The 18,698-nt window shown below is 40.0% G+C and overlaps 1 long non-coding RNA gene across 6 annotated transcripts in view; it reads right to left on the bottom strand.

Annotated features, from left to right (window-relative positions):
* Nucleotides 1-18,698, bottom strand: part of LOC112917516 (uncharacterized) — a 45,640-nt gene that overhangs the window by 17,064 nt on the left and 9,878 nt on the right. The gene's annotated exons all lie outside the window — the stretch shown is intronic.

The raw sequence follows: 18,698 nt of genomic DNA, 5'->3' as shown, positions 1-18,698 counted from the left end.
TCAACAGTTGTCCTGAAACGGTTCTCTTGGTGAGGCACAAAAGAAAAAGATTTAGTGGTATGATCAGGATACAATATCTTCCTTACTCTGCTGCACTTATTTGGACAGGGTAACCCGGGAAGTTATAGGAATCTTTCCTACAGTTCACAGGCTAATATAAACATCAGATGCATTTGAAGGACTCCTCCACATTCACATGTTCCCAAAGGTAAATCTAAGGAAGACATAGGGAAGCAGAAGGTGCCTGTGCCTCCTTTGAGATTGAAAGACCACCCTGGTCTCACTGGAAACAATGAGTCAAGCTCCACCCTTTGGCTGCTGTTGGTGACTGTGTTTGGGACAGAGGACTAGCAACTTGCAAGATGGCAGCAGCTTAATATTTGCAATTCTGTTGACAAATATTAGCTGAACTCATTCTGTTTTTCTTTTAGAATAGCATCATCCCCAAGAGATTTTAAGAGAGTTAATATTTCAAAGCCCTGAGCATTGATCCGAGTATAAACAAAACACAAGCATACTTGCATTAGAGAATCACAAACCGGGTTTGTTAGCCTTATTTTGGAGTTCTCTGCTGTCTGGGGCACTCACTATACCTAATTGCAAATGAATTAGATATTGACCGCAACCTCTGGGAGAAGCCAAGACTTCTCCTATATGTATCCTGAATGCATAATATGGCTTAATGAGAGGGAATGGGGATTTATACCAGCAAAAATTACTTGTTTAACAAGACAGTTTCTCCAATAAAGTGAGATTTACTGAAATAGAATCTAGATAATTACTAATTTTCTGTGCTTCTCAGATATCTTGCTGTTTTCAGTTTTTAGCAGCCATGATTATTCTGTGGAAAATGCAATGATATGGATATAGCATTTACCAAATACCTTTAGCTCCATGATGGGGAAGCAATAGCCAATTTAATCACTAACCAGAGTATTAATTATAACTCCAGTCTTTACTTAAAGAATAGATCCTCCATTAGAATAAACTGCTAATTCTTATATTTACCCTCATGTGGGTTAAAGAAAAAAAGTGAGTTTTAAGGTCTTTGGAGGATGGCTGCAGGGACACAATATGGAAAGGTATATGCATATTTATGTATTCCTAGATATGATTTTGAGAGCAAATGTCAAATCTATGGAAAAAGCTCTTACTTGGGGGGATTTTAGTATCTTCTGGTTTCAATCTCTCACGTTCTACTAGACTGTGTCCTCATAAGGCAACTCTGCAGTTTCCTGGGCATCACACAGCTACTACAGCTCAGGGTAAATCAGCAGTAGACAACTACCAGGAGCAGTGAAGGCCATCCGTCCCCCCTCATAGCCTACCCCCCATTAGTGAAATATTCACCAAGAAAACAGTGCCAGAATGCAAACAAACAGTATTGACTATATCCTCACCCCCACTTCTAACCTCCTGTGATCTTTGGCTTCTGTTCAGTAATTGTGTTTATTTTGATTTCATTAAAAAATGTGAGAAAAGGAATTTCACTTAGGCCTGAAGTTCAAAGATTTATAGCCCAGAGATAGCAGAGAGTTGTTCTGTGTTCGTATCAGTTGGGGGTTAGAAACCCCAATCTATTTTTAGGATGTTTTCCTGCAAACAAGGTAACAAATATCCCTCACATTGTCTTAGCAATTTACAAACAATTCTGAACATGCCATCACAATCATTTTTCTCTCCTGGTCTTCTCAATAACTGTGAGTTGGGTGTGGTTACTCTCATTTTACAGATTTCAAGTCACTTCATTTCCTCAAATTTCTGAGTTTAAAGGTAAAATGCTTCAGAGGTATCACAGACTGAGGTCAGCATTTCTTTCATTCATAGATGCTTACATGCTTGAAGTACTCCTTCCCTGTGTCAGGTCTACATTGGGCCAGGCTCACAGATAGGAAATGAGCCATAGTCCAAACTGTGTCGTGGATAACATACATGCCAGGGAAGAGGCAACATGTCCACATTTGTACTCTCACAAATCCAATTTGAAAACAATAATTCACAAATCTGTGTCACTAGACATAGTTTGAAATCCAATTCGAAAATAATAATTCAATTTGAAAAGAATTCAGTTTGAAAATAATAATTCACAAATCTGTATTACTGGACATCATTAAAAACACTTCCATGATCAGAATCTCCATCACCGTGCTTCTCCATTCTCTGTACCCCTGAGTCGTTAAACCACACTGCCTATATGTGACAGAATGAGATCTTACCAGGGCTCCGTTATTGAATGAGCATGTTGTCCTTATCCTGAGTCTTATCTGATAAGATTCCATCAACTGAAGGGAGCCACTCATTTTGTTCTTGCCATATTCTGTTCTAACAAATTACTAACCCATGTATAATATATTCCAAACTTCCAAGAGAGATGAGAAAACTAAGGATTAGAGGGATTATCATGTATGGAGGGGAATCAAGATGATGTGACCAAGAGTCCTCTTTTGGTTTGGTGATGAGCAGATTTGATTAATAAGTCAAGGGCATGTTGTGGAACAGCTGAGATGAGACAGCAGGCATATTCTCTGGGAATATGAGCAAGACAAGTGCTAACCACAGAGGCATGGGTTAAAGATGCTGAGTGTAGACAACATATATTGAAACGAGGACCGACACTGAGGGATCAGTGTGCCCCTCAAGGCAGATGAAGCACAGTGAAGAGAAGTAAATATTGTGAGTTTGTGTTCTGTGCATGTTGACACCCTCAGCTGCCAACAGAGTGCCTGGTTCAGAGGGGAGTTCGATCTGGTCTGTCAGAAGATCATGTGCTGCAGATGAGTATTAGGCCAACTGGATTCCCAGAACATCTAGGTCAGAGGGTTTGCTCAATAAAAGCAGTGCATTTTAATTTTCAAGTCTTTCCCCATTATAGGAGTCTGGCTGACACCCTGGATAATAATTCCTCAGTATTGAAGCTATTATTATTATATTATTCTTCAATGTTTTTCACCTTTTTCTTTTCATTATGAGTTGAAAGCCATGTCCCTAAAGATTGACCTCAGTGATTTTTCCTCTCTCTCCTTTGATTACTGCCCAGAATGGCTCTGACAGTCGGTGTGCCTGTGTGTGTGTGTGTGTGTGTGTGTGTGTGTGTGGCGGGGGAGAGGGTTGTTTTTCATTTCCTCTGCTTATTTCCATCAAATGAGGACAATAACAGTATAGAAAAGGTCCTTAATTGTCCAGAACGAGCATGAACATGGCGTTAGCACCAATTTATGACTTTATCCTAATGTGTCCCATATTCAGAGTGACAGACTTCTTTGAGGTTTTGGATTCTGTGAGACTTAAACAATGTTGTCGCAATAATCTGTAGAGATTGTCAATGTCTTCACCCCATGAAGCCTCACAAAGTTGAGCTCACTGAGCCTTCAGCCAGAGAAATGTTCAGTTGTTTTCTTCTCTCCTGATGCATGCTGTGAATTCTTTCCCCATTCAGGCCCTAGAAGAACTTTATAACCACTTAGATGGATGAAAGAGCTGACACTTTTGGGGCGGGGTAAGGAGGGAAACTCAACCACAATTAAACAGATATGCTTGACAAGTGTAAATAAAGGGGAAAATACAGTAAAAGATGAAAAGCTAAAAATGAGGAGTATCTAACCACAGACATAAACTTCACATTTTACAAGAAAACACTCAGAAAAAACCACATTAACAAGTTTAAAAATGCCTATGAAATTAATTATTTCCCAGGAAAAGAGAAATTACCAAGATTACCAGAAGAACGTAGAGCTTGAACAGTCACAGAAATAGACTGTGGCAGAATGGTTCTGTGGTGGGGTAGTATGGATAATTTTTTTCAAACTTGCAACATTGAGATAATCTTTATACATTGTGTAACCTGTTCTGGAGAATATAGAAATGTGAGAAGTTTTCCCAAGTCACTTTTCATGTGAGTACCCCGGTAGCAACTAAATCTGAAAATACTAAAGCAAAGAGGAAAACTTTAGGTTTAGGTGAGTTATGAATAGCAAAGCAAAAATTCTATACCGAAAACAAGCAAATAGGATCCAACAACATATTTCAAGACTAGTATCCTATGTTTGTTTTCTTCAGAATGCATTGCTGCTCTGTTGAAAATAAACCCATTTGGAGACTACCCGAAATATATTGGCCAAAGGGGAAATGATACAACCTCATTTTTAAAATTATCAAAGGTCATTTGATAAATTTCAACATGGAGTCTTCATGAAAACTGTCGGTAAATCAGCAATGAGCATGACAAGGAATATCTAATGAGATTCAACGGTGGACATCATTCATGATGTCAGACTTAAGAGGTGTTGCTTTTAAAATCAGATGCAAGGAAGTGGTGCCTGTGATTATCATTTACTATCTTCCTGGAATTTCCAGCCACTACACTGAGATATGGAGATAGAAATAAGGGATATAGCAATTACTGAGTAGGTGAAGGCTAAAGATGTTTGAATTGTTGCCTTATTGATATCAATGGCTCTCTGGTATTATATCCAAATATGATACTTAGCATTGGGACACGAAGCTAGGAATCCTAGCCCTTTCTCCATCATGGAGGAGGTACGCAAGGAAAAGCAAGAGGTGCAAATTCCTCTCTGCTCTTTGTTACGGGCTGAATTGAGTCTCCTCCCAATTCATAGGGTGAAGTTATTCCCAGTACTTGAGAATGTGAGTGTATTAGGTGGGCCCATTAGGTGGGCTCTAATCTATATGATGTGTTCTTATAAGAAGAGATCAGGAAAGATGGACATGGAAAGATGACACACACAGTGAGCAGGTGGCCAGCTGCAGGCTTAAGAGAGAGGCCTCAGAAGAAACCAACCCTGCCGATACCCTGATCTCAGACTTCAAGCCTCCCGAGCTGAGAGAGATAAATTTCTATCATTTAAGCCACTAAGACTATGGCATATTGTTGTGGCATTTCTGGCACACTACTATTTCCTTTTCTTCACCATGTTCTTGTGTTCTAGTTGAGGTTCAGTGACCTTGACTCTGTCTGCATAGCTCCCATGGTAACGCAAGATCTTTACAACCCAGTGTGATGCACAGATACCTGGTAGCACAGAGCTAGGGAGACCATGAATCTCAGTAATTCGAGTCTGCCTGATGAGTCTGACGTAGTCCAATTTCAGAACTGCTGTTATGAACCTATTAACCAATCGGACGATATGTACTTAAGTCCCAATGATACTTGGCTGGCACCACAACAGTGATTCCAGTGAGCTAAGAGAAGCAGGCTTTTTTTTTTTTTTTTTTTTTTTTCAAATTTTCAGGAATCTCTGGGTTCCAAAATTTCCTCTACGAGCGAGTGGTCTCTAATGACTCATGTGCCATGGCATGTAACTGATGCTTGTAGCACAATTGGTTCTATTTCCAAAAGTTTGTCCGATTGAGTCATTTGAATGAGTGTCTTGTCAAACTCCAGATGTCCTATCCCATGAAGTGGACTTTGCCAGTCTTTCAGGCAGCCTGACCCTCCTTGCCTTTCTTGGATGGCTCTGGCAAGGTACACTTGTGCTGCCGGAGAAAAAGCATTTCTTAGTTCCATCCAAAGGCACTGAAACTTCTCCCTAAATGAAAGACAGTGTTCTAACGAGGAACACATGGAGGGCACAGATGCCTTAGCCAAAGGGCTCGGAAACTTGAGACAGCAAAATACCAATATTGCCAAATCCATCTGAGCTACAAGTTCAAAAACATGCTTCATTCAGCGACAGTTTGCAATTTGGTAATTCGAAAATTATAGCATTGCCCCATTGAAAAGTTCAGAGTCATGTGGAATTAAAAAATAAATGAATTTAATCAAGAAGCTATAACTCTTGTACGCATTCGACAGAAGGAATGTCTTCATTTGTCTTTAAGAGCTTGAGTCTCACACTTAAAAAAAAAGAAAAGAAAAGAAAAATGCAGTAATCTAAACCAAAACCAGTGACTAATTACCACATTTCAGCTGAGTGGAAAAAACATAATGTAGCAAGCAACAAATTGAGAGTGTGATGTCTTTGTTTATACATCATACATGGTAGTTTTGCCATGAGGGCTCTAAGCCACGCATCGTGTACTAAATGTACACACAGCAACCAATTCTCCTGCCTCTCGCTTCATTGGGTGACATTTGCATAGCTTCAGATCCTTGTTTGTGTGCTTCCCTGTGGAAGGTTCTTATGGGGGGAACTACTAGCTGTGTGCTATTCCTGGCAAACTGATGACAACAACAACAAAACTACAAACACTGCAAAGTGTCTTTCCCTTATCTTTGCACTGGGCAGGCACAGAAAGAGAAGTAAGCATCCCTCTGGGGTACTTGCAGACATTTTCCCCATTCAGGTGAAAAGGCATGCACAGAAGATTGCATTATAATGTAAAGCCTAATCTTTGAATATTCAGCAGTGATAGTGATTTTTACCACAGGATGGAAGATGAAGGGATGGAGGGAGATATGAGCTTATCAGAGGTCCTGGCATGTCTTTTCCAGACCCACACATTGTCCACCTCTCCTTATTCTTTAGGTCATTCCCCTCAATTCCCTGGCCCCGAATTCTAGAATTTTCCCCTACAAGCCCATATCACACTAGCTTAAAATGAATTAAAATATTCTTTCCAGAAAATATTCTTTCAACACCTCCAAATGTCCCAGATCTTTTTCTCTTACCTTTAGTCTTTCTTTCTATTATGAAAGGAAATCAAGTTCATTAAAAAATTTACAAATACAGAAACGCCAAAGAAGAACAACAAAACCCTCCACAGCCCCATTTGCCTTTGAACAACCACTCAGCCCAAAGTTGGAATATGTCCTTAAATATCTTTTCTATATAAATTCCATCATATAAGTTGTTAATACATGTCTGAGAAACTGTTCCAGATAATCTACTGTTGGGCATTATCTGTTCCATTTTTTTTTACTACTTAAAGTTCTACAGAGTAGGAACAACAAGCTAAAATCTAATCATACCGGTGGACATTAGAGTTTCTGCTCCAAGGTAAATCAAAGTTTATAAAACTACCCACCAGGACATGTCCAAAGTAACCCAGGAGTTCCATGTTTGCATTTGACTCAGGTGTCCTTAAACCACATCATCTTGGGGTTTCCAATATGAACGTCAGCCAACTTACTTTAGGCCAGTTTGCCTTTAGGCCAACACGATGTTGCTAAAATCATGTGTAACAATTCTAAGAGACTTTCTTAGTTTTTGTCTCAGTATTCTATTCCATTGAATTTGATGCCTTTTGTTCCTCTCTTTGTATAGTGTCTACTTCTTCTGCCTATTTTAAACCCTCCGTCATTCTCCACCTGGCCATCTGCCTAAATTTCTGTTTCTTCAGGTTCTTGTACTGAGAAGTTCAGAATCTCTTGAGGAAAAACCTATGGACATAAGTAAATTGTGTAGCACATAGCAAACATCAGTCCCCAAACCAGTATTTACTATTATTTGTTGAGCCTTTTATCTAAAAACAAGTATAGCATGTACATTTTCTGTGTTAGGATTCATAAAAATCATAAAGAGTTCCATTTTTCCCACTTGAGTTGAAGGCACCAAGATGCAGAGAATGCATGTGATTTCCCCAAGGGCAGAGCTAGATTTTAAACAAAGGTCTAACTATTATAAAGTTTGGTTCTGCACTGAGAGTTGGTTGCAACATTTGGGATATGAGAGTTAGCTTTGTATGAAAGTGAAGGAAATGCAAGACTTGAAAAACCCGGTCACAAAACTAAAACTTGCTGAGTTTTCAAATTCTATTATGGCAAATTCTTTTACAAACCTTAAATTTGCAAATGTAAATAACATTCCTCAAGGCAATGCAGAGCTATTATTTAGAAGTTAGGAAAACAGACTCCTCAAGCAATTGTTTTTGTGAACTTGGTTGGCACTGCAGAATGTGTTTTGCAGAAAGTCAAAGCAAAATTATTTATAGGGGGCTCTGTTGCTCAATGTGGCTGCACTTGCGTTTGATCAAATTTCCTAGAACATGAGGAAAATTCTCAGATTAGGATTCAAAGGGATCAGTGTGGCTCTCTCTGTTGGACAGTAGTGGCTCTGGATCTGATCTACTACAGAGTGGTCATTGGTACTTGGAGAGTGCTTCCTTTGTAGTAGTTACTACTCAGAGTATTTACATAATTACTTCATTCTCACAACAAACCAATGGGGTACACATTATTGTAATTTTATGGATGAACAGATGGAGGCATGGGAAGGGTAGGCACCCTGCCCAGATCACCAGCTACTTGTGGGGACAACTCGGGGTTGAGCCTGGGCAGCCTGGCTCAGAGTTGCCCTGAGCAGTATACTACCTCTCCATGGTCTGTGAGGGCAGATCTGATGCCCTTGGTACTAGTTGGAAGCTTCACAAAAGCAATTCTTCAAATAGTTTTGGCTACTATGAAATACACTGCATTTATCCCATGCCCATGTGGATTCATCAGCCATTCCAATTGCCGTCTGTATGACAGTAGGTAAGAGGGGAAACGATGTAGTGGTCAGAGCTGTAAAGAACATCACCCTTCAGCCAGTCCCACAGCACTACCTATCTCTGCAGCTTCACTGTCTGCTCCTCTGGGTCTTAATCCTTTCTAGTCCCACATCCCAGAGATGGTTGACACCATGTGGCTTGAATTGGAACAAAAAGAACACTGTGGCTCGGGGGGGGGGGGGGGGGGGGGGGGGGGGGGGGGGGGGGGAAGCCCAGATCTACAAGGAGGAGGGTCAGGAAAACCTGCACAAAGGAGGCAGCTTGAATGCTGGTAGGACTTCCATGAGGTAGGAAGGCATGAGTAAAGAGAGATTTAGTCCAGGGATTTTGGGGAAAATCTCATGAGCCTTGAAGGGCCAGGCAGTCAAAAATGGGGGAAGCTAGGATCACTGATGCCCAGGCAGCACGGGGTAAAGTAGAACATGCTGTGATTTGACATGCTGTGATTTGCCACCTAACTCTTATGGAACTTTTCTTCTACAGGCTACTGTCCACCCCCCTGCCCCTTTATAAGTGACTTCCTCATCTGCTCTGTCACTGAAACCACATAGTAGAAGGACTCAAATGCCAAGTTGAAAAGTTTGAATGTCATGTAACAAGGGGAGGGAAGAGGGACTCTATAGGGAGCTTGGTGCATGACTTTGGCATGGTGGAGCTAGGAATTATTAGCACAGTAAAGCTGTTGTCTATCAGATGGATGGGGAAAGAAAGCCAGGAGGGAAGGAAGGGAGGGAGGGAGAGAAGGAAGAAAGGGAGCAAGGATAAAGGATGCAGGAGCCCAGAGAGAAGCCAAAGTGCAGCTTCACAAAGACAGGAGTGGTGGGATGGGAATGGGAAAGCCCAAAGATTCTCCTTAGGATCTTCCTCTCTGCCAAGCTTATGCCGAGTGAATCCAGCATTGTCACATGTCTGTTTTTCATGCTTCTCTCCACATTTACAGGGGAGAGGAAATTTCTACTTTACAAAAGAGGAGACTATGGCACAGGAAGGAGGCCAACATGAAAGTGTTGAAGCTGGTGCTATGTGGAGAAATTCTGGTACCCAAGCAAATGCTTGGGGGAGAAAATAAGAGGATTTTTTCTAGCATGTTTCTCTTCCATCATGAATGTAGTGACTTCAATTAATCTATTATTCACTGTGTTTGAGTTGTCTCAAAATGTAAAACAGAAAAAAATAATTACTGTATATTTGACCTGTGCCTAGTCTCTACTGTGTGTGCACGAAATGTAATGATGAGTGAGATGAAGACCCTTGATTCACATAGAAATGAGGAAGGGAGCATCCGAATGGTGAGAGAAAGAGCCTTCCATTTTCAATCCCTACTGAATTTATCCTTCATTTGAGGTGTTATTTATTTGTGGGTGGAGGGGGGCGGCATGGAGAGAAAGAACATTTTGGACATAGTTCTGTAAGGGACTCTAGCTTTGAAATCTTCACCTATGTATTTTTGTTAATGTTGGTCTGATTCTTGTGTGAGACTAGTTGCACATCAAGCTGACAGGGCACTTAGGATCAATATTCACTGTTGGTGACTCATGACAAACAGAGAGAAACCTCAGTGCACATGCTGTCTTCTCTTTCTGCCCATGGGAAGAGGCACTTTCAGAGAATTTAGAGGACAGTGATTCTGGCCTAACTAGGAATGTGTGTTGCAAGACAGGAAAAGTGTCTGAAAACCCAGCTGGCAATCCCCAGTCTCTTCCAAGGATTACATTAGCTTCCCATTTCAAGCCCTGGCTCCAGGTCTATGGCTTTTGTCTTTTAAAGAGAGCCCAGTGGGACATTCACTCCTTGTGAGCTGTGGCAGAGCCCAGGGTGATGAGGGTGACCCGTGACCCTGCAGGGCAGAGCTGCAGGGGAAAGACACCACCCTGCTGAGATTCTTCCAATTCTCCTCAGGGTGGGGACCAGCACAGAATGGACCTCATTTTGAAACGATAGCATAGTGAGAAGCTGTTTTTAAAAGTTTTTCTTCTCCACACACATTATAAAGGGAAACTGTTGGCTTTGGTTTCTTTAATAATAAAAAGCTGGTTGTAACCATTTCAGAAACCCATTATAAAATTTTTCCTTCAAACAATGACAATTTTGGCCATTGTGAAGCTCAAGGTTATAGATGGAACCAGAGTCCAAGAGAAGCTTTGGCCAGGAAGCCTCCCTCCCTTATGAGAACCTCCGACCAAGGAACCTCACGTCTAGAGACAGGCTGAAGCCATTGGCTATTTGTTAACTCTTTGAATTATAAGAGAACCATCTCACGCACAAATCCAACACACCCATGCACATGTGTACACACACAAGCATACCTCCGACCTCTCACATGCTCATGCACGCGCGCGTTTACACACACACACACACACACACACACACACACACACACACACACCTCTCATTCGTACTGCCCACTCCACTTCATCTTGGTGTCATGAAAGCAGGGTACCTTAGGGCCAGAGGCAAAAAAAACATTACTTGTCTTATTTGGGGCATCTCTCTACCTGTATTACTCATCAACAATCAGAGGCCTTGTCTTGGAAGGAAAACTTAGCAGGAAAGTGGCAAACTCAAGGACATTGATTCCTCAGAAAAAGAGGGTTTGTGTAAAGCGGGGAGAGACCTGACATTCTCAAAAAGACTCAACAACTTGATATGGTGTCTATTCTCACAAGATCTTTGTGGCCTGCATGCCAGATGAGAATTCCCAATAATTTAGATGCATCTTGAAGGCCTGTCTGCTGATGGGTGCAGGGTTCCTAAGTAATAGAATAGGGTCCTGTGGCAAGGGGCCCCTCAAATCCTTCCAACTCTGATGCCAGCAGAGCCCCTAAGATCCCCTCAGTAGGCACCAACTTTTCAAGTTCAGAAAACATCTGTATCTAGGGGATTTTATTTTGCCATTTCGGGACAGTCTGTCACTTTGGCCTAAATTCCTTTGTTTTTTATTCATCTATGGTTCCCTACATTCAAATTCTCATAAAGCATGATAGTGAACTAACTGCCAAACCACTCTCAAGAAGAAATGAATAATATGCAGACCTCTGTATCTATTAAAGAAACTGAATTTGTAATGAAAAATCTTCCTACAAAATACCCTCTACTTCCAGGTAGCTTCCCTGGAGAAATATACCAAAGAAAAAATAATACTCCTTCTATACAAATACTTCCAGAAAACTGAAGAGGAGGGAACATTTCCTAACTATAGACCAATATCTCTCCTGAAGCAAGATGTAAGGACTTGAACAAAATTAAATGAAACTTAGCAAATCAAGTCTGATAATATATTAAAAGGATGATACATCATGGCCAAGTGAGTTTTACCTCAAGAATGTGGTGTTGGTTTAACATTTGAAAATCTATTAGTAAAATTTACTATACCAATAAACTAAAAAGGAAAAGCCAGATGATCATTTAAATCAATGCAAAAACTTTTGGACAAAATTTAACATCAGTTGCTGACAAACTTTCAGCAAAAGAGGACTTTCCTCAACCCGATAGAGAACATCTACAAAATAACTAAACTGGTTAATGAAAAATTGAATTTTTTCCTGCTTAAGATCATGAAAAAAGACAAGGAGTCCAATCCCATATCTTCTTTTCAATCTTGTCATGAAGGCTTCTTCAAGCCAGTGCATCCAGATTGGAAAGGAAGAAGAAACAAAATGGTTTATTGTCTGCCTAGGTACAAATGGAATAATAAAAAAAAAGGTGCTAGTACTAGTATTTGAGTTAAGCAATTTATAGGTTGTAATATTAAGAAATCACATTGTTTCTATATACTAGCAATGCACAATAAAATAGTAAAAATTTAAAAAATAACACTGTAATAACATAAAAAATATTAACTACTTACTGATAAATCTGAAAAGATATGAAAAATCTGTACATTGAAAATTAGGAAATATTGTTGAATGAAATTTTAAAAGCCCCAAATAAATGGAGAGGTGTACCTTGTTCATGGATCAGAAGGTTCAATACTGTTATGGAGTCAATTCTCCCCAAATCGATCTATAGATTTAATATAATCCTAATCAAAATCCTGACAGGCTTGCTTGCTTGTAAAAATTTACGAGCTGGTACTAAAAATTCCTATGGAAATATAAAAGATCTAGATTTGCCAAAATACCACTGAAAAAGAAGAGCAACGTTAGAGGGCTAACACAAACTTATTTTAAGACATTATAAAGCCATGGTAATCAAAACAGTGTGATATTGCCACAAAATTAGTAAAAAAAAGTTCACCAATGCGACAAAACAGAGTCCAGAAATAGACTGGCGCACATGTAGGACAAGTACTTTTTGACAAAAGTGCAGAGGCAATTCAGTGGAGAAAAGAGTCTTTCAAAGAACTAGTGCTGGAGCAATTGGATTTCTGAATGCAAAAATGGTGAACTTTGATCCAGATGCAAAAACTAACTCAAAGCAGATAGTAGATCTAAATGTAAAGTCTAAAATGATAAAACTTCTATATGAAAAAATAGGAGAAAATATCTGTGAGCTTATGTTAGGCAAAGATTTCTATTAAATCTTTGGTAACAGAGATTTGGTAATAGATTTAAATCTATTAAATCTTGGTTGTTGTTGGTAACAACACCAAGAGCATAGTCTATTTTTTAAAAAAATGATGAATTGACTTCATAAATAATAAAAACACTTCTTTGAAAGACACCATGTGAATAAAAACCTAAACAATTACTGGTTGAAAATACCTGAAGAGCAAATATTTGATAAAGGACTTACATCCAGTATAGAATGTGCTCTTAAAAGCTAATAATAAGAAAACAAACAATCCAGTAAAAACAGTTAAAAGATTTGAACAGATACTTCACCAAAGAGCAAATAACACATGAAAAGATGTTCAACATTAGTCATTTGGAAAGTGTAAATTAAAATCACAATGAGATGTCACTTCACATCTGTTAGAATGGTTCATATAAAAGAAATGACCCTACCATGTGCTGGTAAGGATGGGGAGAAACTGGAATTATCATCCATTACTTGGGGAGAGGATGGTGGATGGGGATATGGAGTGATATAGCCAGTTTGGAAAACAATATGTCTGTTTCATATAAAGTTAAACATATATCTACCAAATGATCTAGCCATTTCATTCCTGGGTATTTTCACCAAAGAAATGAAAGCATATGTCACATGAAGACTTGTATATGAGTGTTCACACAGCTTTATCTGTAATAGCCAAAATCTGAAAGCACTCCTAATGTCCATCAACAGCTCGATGGATAAGCAATTGTAGTACTGCATACATTAAGATTATTCAGTAATAAAAAGGATAGAGTATTCTTATATGCAATGTGGATGAGTCTCAAAATAATTACACTGAGGGAAAGAAGCCAGACCAAAAAAGGAGACATAGTATTCCATTTATTAAAACTCCTGAAAATATAAAGTAATTATTAGTGATGAAAATAATATCAGTTGGATTGTCCTGGTATGGGGCTTATTAGGAGGATGTATTACAAATGTGCACAAGGACACATTTGGGGGGTGATGGTTACATTGACTGCAGTGATGGCTTCATGAGTGTGTGTGTAGATCCATGTATGCAGTTTATTGTGTGGGAATCATGCCTCAATAAAGGTGTTAAAAATTGAAGGAAGGAAGAAAAGGAGAGATTGGGACAGAAGGCAGAAGGGAGAGAGGAATAGAAGGGGAATAAAAGAAGGAAGGGAAAATTTGAAGAAAATACTCCCTTTGGAATGTAAACTAAATGGTGGTGAGTAGGTGATTGGAAATGTTCCAGAAGCTCTTCCAACCAGTTGGCATACTGAAGTCCACTGTTTCCATTTCCATATGACTATATCTCACTGATGGGAAAGACCTTGGATCCCAAAGGGAAGGATCTTCCATTTCCAAAGGCTTTGTCCTTAAGCCTGGGCAGAACTTTTCCAGTATTTTGTGGCCTCTGAAGAGACATTTCATTTGCATTGCTCTTGGTGACATGCCCATATCATGGCAGAGAATTTTCTTTTAGTTCTTAGCATGGCCTACAAGGCCCTGAATCATGAGTCTCTGGCCCAGTATTTCAGCTCTATTTTCTATCTTAATGCTCTCACTTATGGCTTTAGCCACAATAGCCTTCTTTCTTCTCCTGGAACTCACCAAACTCCTTCCTGCCCCAGGGCCTTTGAACATGCAGTTCTTATGCCTGGAATACTCTTCCCCACACTCCTGAGTCTATTTAGACTTTTAGGTTACTGACTTAAGAGGCCTTCCTTTTCTACCCCAGACTAGATTTGATTCTTTTACATTGGCCACAAGTTCCCAGTTCCCATCTAGTACTAATTTAGAATCACAGTGTTCCCTTAATAAGGTAAAAAATGAGGTTTGCACTTTGTACTTCATCTCATTTGCAAAAGTACTCCCAAGCTCCACTTATTTCTGTGAGTAAAAGCAAACACCAACCTGCTGAATCTTCCTGGTCCTAGTCCCTGGGGGTCCTTGTGCATCAGGGTCCAGTGACCCTCCCTGACATTGTCACAAAACTCATAGAAATGAACATAAAACTCATAGGAAATCACCTGCTTCTGCACAGTTTGGAACTTGGGGATGTGGAAATTCTCTAGATTCCTTCCTGATTCATTGGGTTTGTAACTGGCTTTGTTGCTGTCCACTGCATAGCAATTTTGAAATCTGAGAGCAGTGACCTCAACCATGAAACACAAACTCAACACAATTCCTGCCTGGAGCTTATGGGTTCTTCTCTAAAACCCACAAGTTCAGCTTCCCAGCTTTGCCTGGGGTCTGTCCATAAATTACTTTTATAGGAACGTTATCACATAATTGAAAAGTAATAAAGCCCTCCTGTTTTTGTAATCTTGCTGTGAATGGGCTTCTATACGCTGCCTCTTCCATTATCTTCCAAGCTACCCAAACACTTTTAATACCTCCTTCTAGATCTTTCCCATAGTCACTTCTTAGCTTAAGAACATGGAACATGCCCCACATGAAATAATGTCACTACCCAATTATTCTTATATCTCAGCTATAGGGAGCTAATGGTTTACTGAGCCAAACAAATGTGAATAACATGTGGATTTTATTTGTTGAACTCTTATCAACAGGGAAACTGCTGCTTCCTTATACTTTTTATAAGGTTTCTGTGCCTTTCATACAGGACTGCTTTCATATGCATGAGATCACAACTGCTCTTCAGATGTATTATTTTAATTGAGATATAATTGACACACAATATTTGTAAGTTTAAGATATACAATGTGTTGATTTGATATATTTACAAATCACAATATGATTACCACTATAGAGTTAGCTAATACCACTATCATATCCCATAATAATCATTTTTTGTAGTAAGAACAATTAAGTCTTATCTCTTAGCAATTTTTTTTAATTTTTTAAAATTTATTTATTTGAGAGAGAGAGAGAGAGAGAGAGAGAGAGGCAGAGACACAGGCAGAAGGAGAAGCAGGCTCCATGCAGGGTACCTGACATGGGACTCGATCCTGGGTCTCCAGGATCATGCCCTGGGCTGAAGGCAGCGCTAAACCGCTGAGCCACCCGGGCTGCCCCTCTTAGGAATTTTGAAGTTCATAAGACAGCATTGTAGTGTATAATCACTATGTTGTGCATTGGATCTCCAGAACTTCATTATTCACTAGTTGCAAGTTTGTAACCCTGAACATCTGTCCAATTCCCCAACTAGCCCCATCCCCTAGTAGCCACCATTCTAGTCTGTTTTTGACTTCAGCTTTTTTAGATTCCATATATAAGTGAGATCATACAGTATTTATCTTTCTTCGTCTGACTTATGGCACAGACTGGGTGGTTTACACAGCAGAAATGTATTTTCTCATGGTCCCGTAGGGTCAGAAGTCTGAGATCTAGGTGTCAGCAGGTTTGCTTTCTTCTGAGGCCTCTATCTTGTTTGTAGTAGGCTGCCTTCTGCCTGTGTCTGAACATGGACTTCCTTCTGTGATGTGCACAAATTTCCCCTTTTTATGAGGATACCAGCTATTCTGGATTAGGGCCCACTCTACTGATCTCATTTTCACTTAATCACTGCTACAAAAGAACCCTATCTCCAAATTAAGTTGCATTCTGAAGTGCTGGGTGGGGGTTAGGGCTTCAACATACAAATTTTGGGAGAGGGACACAGTTCAGCCCATAATAGGGTGGAAGGGGGGGTCCTTTATCCTCCCTGGTCTCAATTTAATCTCTTCATCTATAACATGGGAATTGGGGTGGTTGAACAGGTAATCTTGTATAACCTTTACAGCTCTAGATTTTTCTGTATTGAAATCAGGCAACATGAAATAGGAGCTTGAGCAATCACATGCTTGTGCTTTCCCAACAGAAACAAACTAAGGGTTTCAGACCTGAATGATCTGTGTAGGTGTCTGAATCCTCCCTCTGCTTTTCTTGCAGTCATGCATCACTAAAGAAAATCAGTGTAAAGAAGAGAATGAGTTTGCTGCCTCCTTTCCCCTCTCAGTGGGGCAAATGGAGGAGGGAGCCAGAGAAGGCAGGAAGTGAAAGTGCCCAGACTTTTAAATGTTCCACAAAGCATGAGAACCAGCATGGGCTGGCTTAGAGAGACAGAGAGTGAGTAGAAGGGAAAGAACACCACTAGTGTGTGTGTCTGTGTCCTAAAAGGATAAGAAAAGCCATTTGAGGTCCACAGTGGCCAGAGAAGGAAGTCCATTGTCACTCAGGAGAGGAGAGGCTGGAGTCTTTAACTTTACACTCTCCAATCTTTCCCATACCACAAGCACATGCCCATGTCACCAGGAGAGGTTTCTCCTCTTACTGCTGGGATACTCCAAGGGGTGCCCAGGGTCACAGGCTCCTGGCTGTGAACATCTCCTTTTGGGGTTCCCTGAGTCATCCTAGCCAGATGTCTGCTCTAGGAGATGTTGGGCATAGGGCTCAGGACTGTGGTGGTGTGCACTCTGGGACAGAAAATATCTAGCATTGCTAAAAAAGAAATGTTCGGCTGTATTTACTTTTGAACCACTTGCCAGCATGTCCTGGAGGATTGGAAGGCAAAATAATTTGGTAAATTTGGAGACAGATAGACCTCTCCTTCCAATTTCAGGCCCTTCTATAGAGATATTTTCTTTATAGTGGCCCAGGGATTGAGACCTTCACCCTAAAACCTATGCATTCTGCTAGAAACAGTATTTACATGGCCATAATCATGTAGATGGTCCTTAATTGATTTTCATTTCATTAAGTGCATCTGTGACAGAGCATACTATGCTCAGTCATGATTATGACAAAAAAATGGCTAAGTTGGCACGACACAGAGCCCCTGACTCCTCTTCTCACACACTGCTTCCTCTACCGAGGACATGGTCCTTCATCTACCCACACCTAGTTCACCTTTGAATCTCAGCCTCTATTGGAAACCTCACAGACCCTTTATCCTTGGATGGGACCTTCTGATCCCATAACTCTCCTAGAGTTACAATTGATTTCTACTATATCTACTATTTCTACTATATCTCAATGAGCTGTACATGCCATTCTTGATTGAGTCAAAATAAGCATAATGACAAACAAAAGCCTAAAACCAGATTCTGTGTCAACACAAAGTAGATCTTTATCCATTAATCTATTTAGGGAGATGACCAGATGGTCAGGCAATTTTTTTTTTTTAGGATTTTATTTATTTATTCATGAGAGACACACAGAGAGAGGCAGAGACATATGCAAAGGGAGAAGCAGGTTCCCCAGGGGGAGCCTGATGCAGGACTTGATCCCAGGACCTGGGGATCATGTCCTGAGCTGAAGGCAGACACTCAATCACTGAGCCACCCAGGCATCCTGGTCAGGCAAAATTCTTATTCATTGCTGCCACAAATGGGAAATAACTTATATGCTATGTACTTTCCTGGTAACACATTTAACCTGCATCTGCAGGTGAGTTCACTGAGCATTTCAGATGATATCCCAAACTGTTAAAAGATTATTTTTTTCAAAAGGATATAACCAAATGTCTCATGCAGGTATAAAGGTAACACTTGCCAAGTGTTATACTTTACTCATTGATAATGTAGTATAATAATTTATTATAATAATGTTGCCCTAATAATAATGTGATGAGTAAGATGTTTCTTTTAATTGGTTCACAGGTGAATTCAAAGTATCATGCATGCATAAGCAGAGAAAACCTGTTAAAATTAACTTATTTGCAAAAATGGCATATCCACAGGGCAATAGTTACATTTCATTGAACACAATTAGTTTGTAGTTCTATAGACAAGAGTCATTTGCAT

The sequence above is a fragment of the Vulpes vulpes genome, chromosome 15, assembly GCF_048418805.1.
Source record: "Vulpes vulpes isolate BD-2025 chromosome 15, VulVul3, whole genome shotgun sequence".
Lineage (NCBI taxonomy): Eukaryota > Metazoa > Chordata > Mammalia > Carnivora > Canidae > Vulpes > Vulpes vulpes.
The sequence above is the reverse complement of the archived record's forward strand: the minus strand, read 5'-3'. Positions and strand labels throughout refer to the sequence as shown.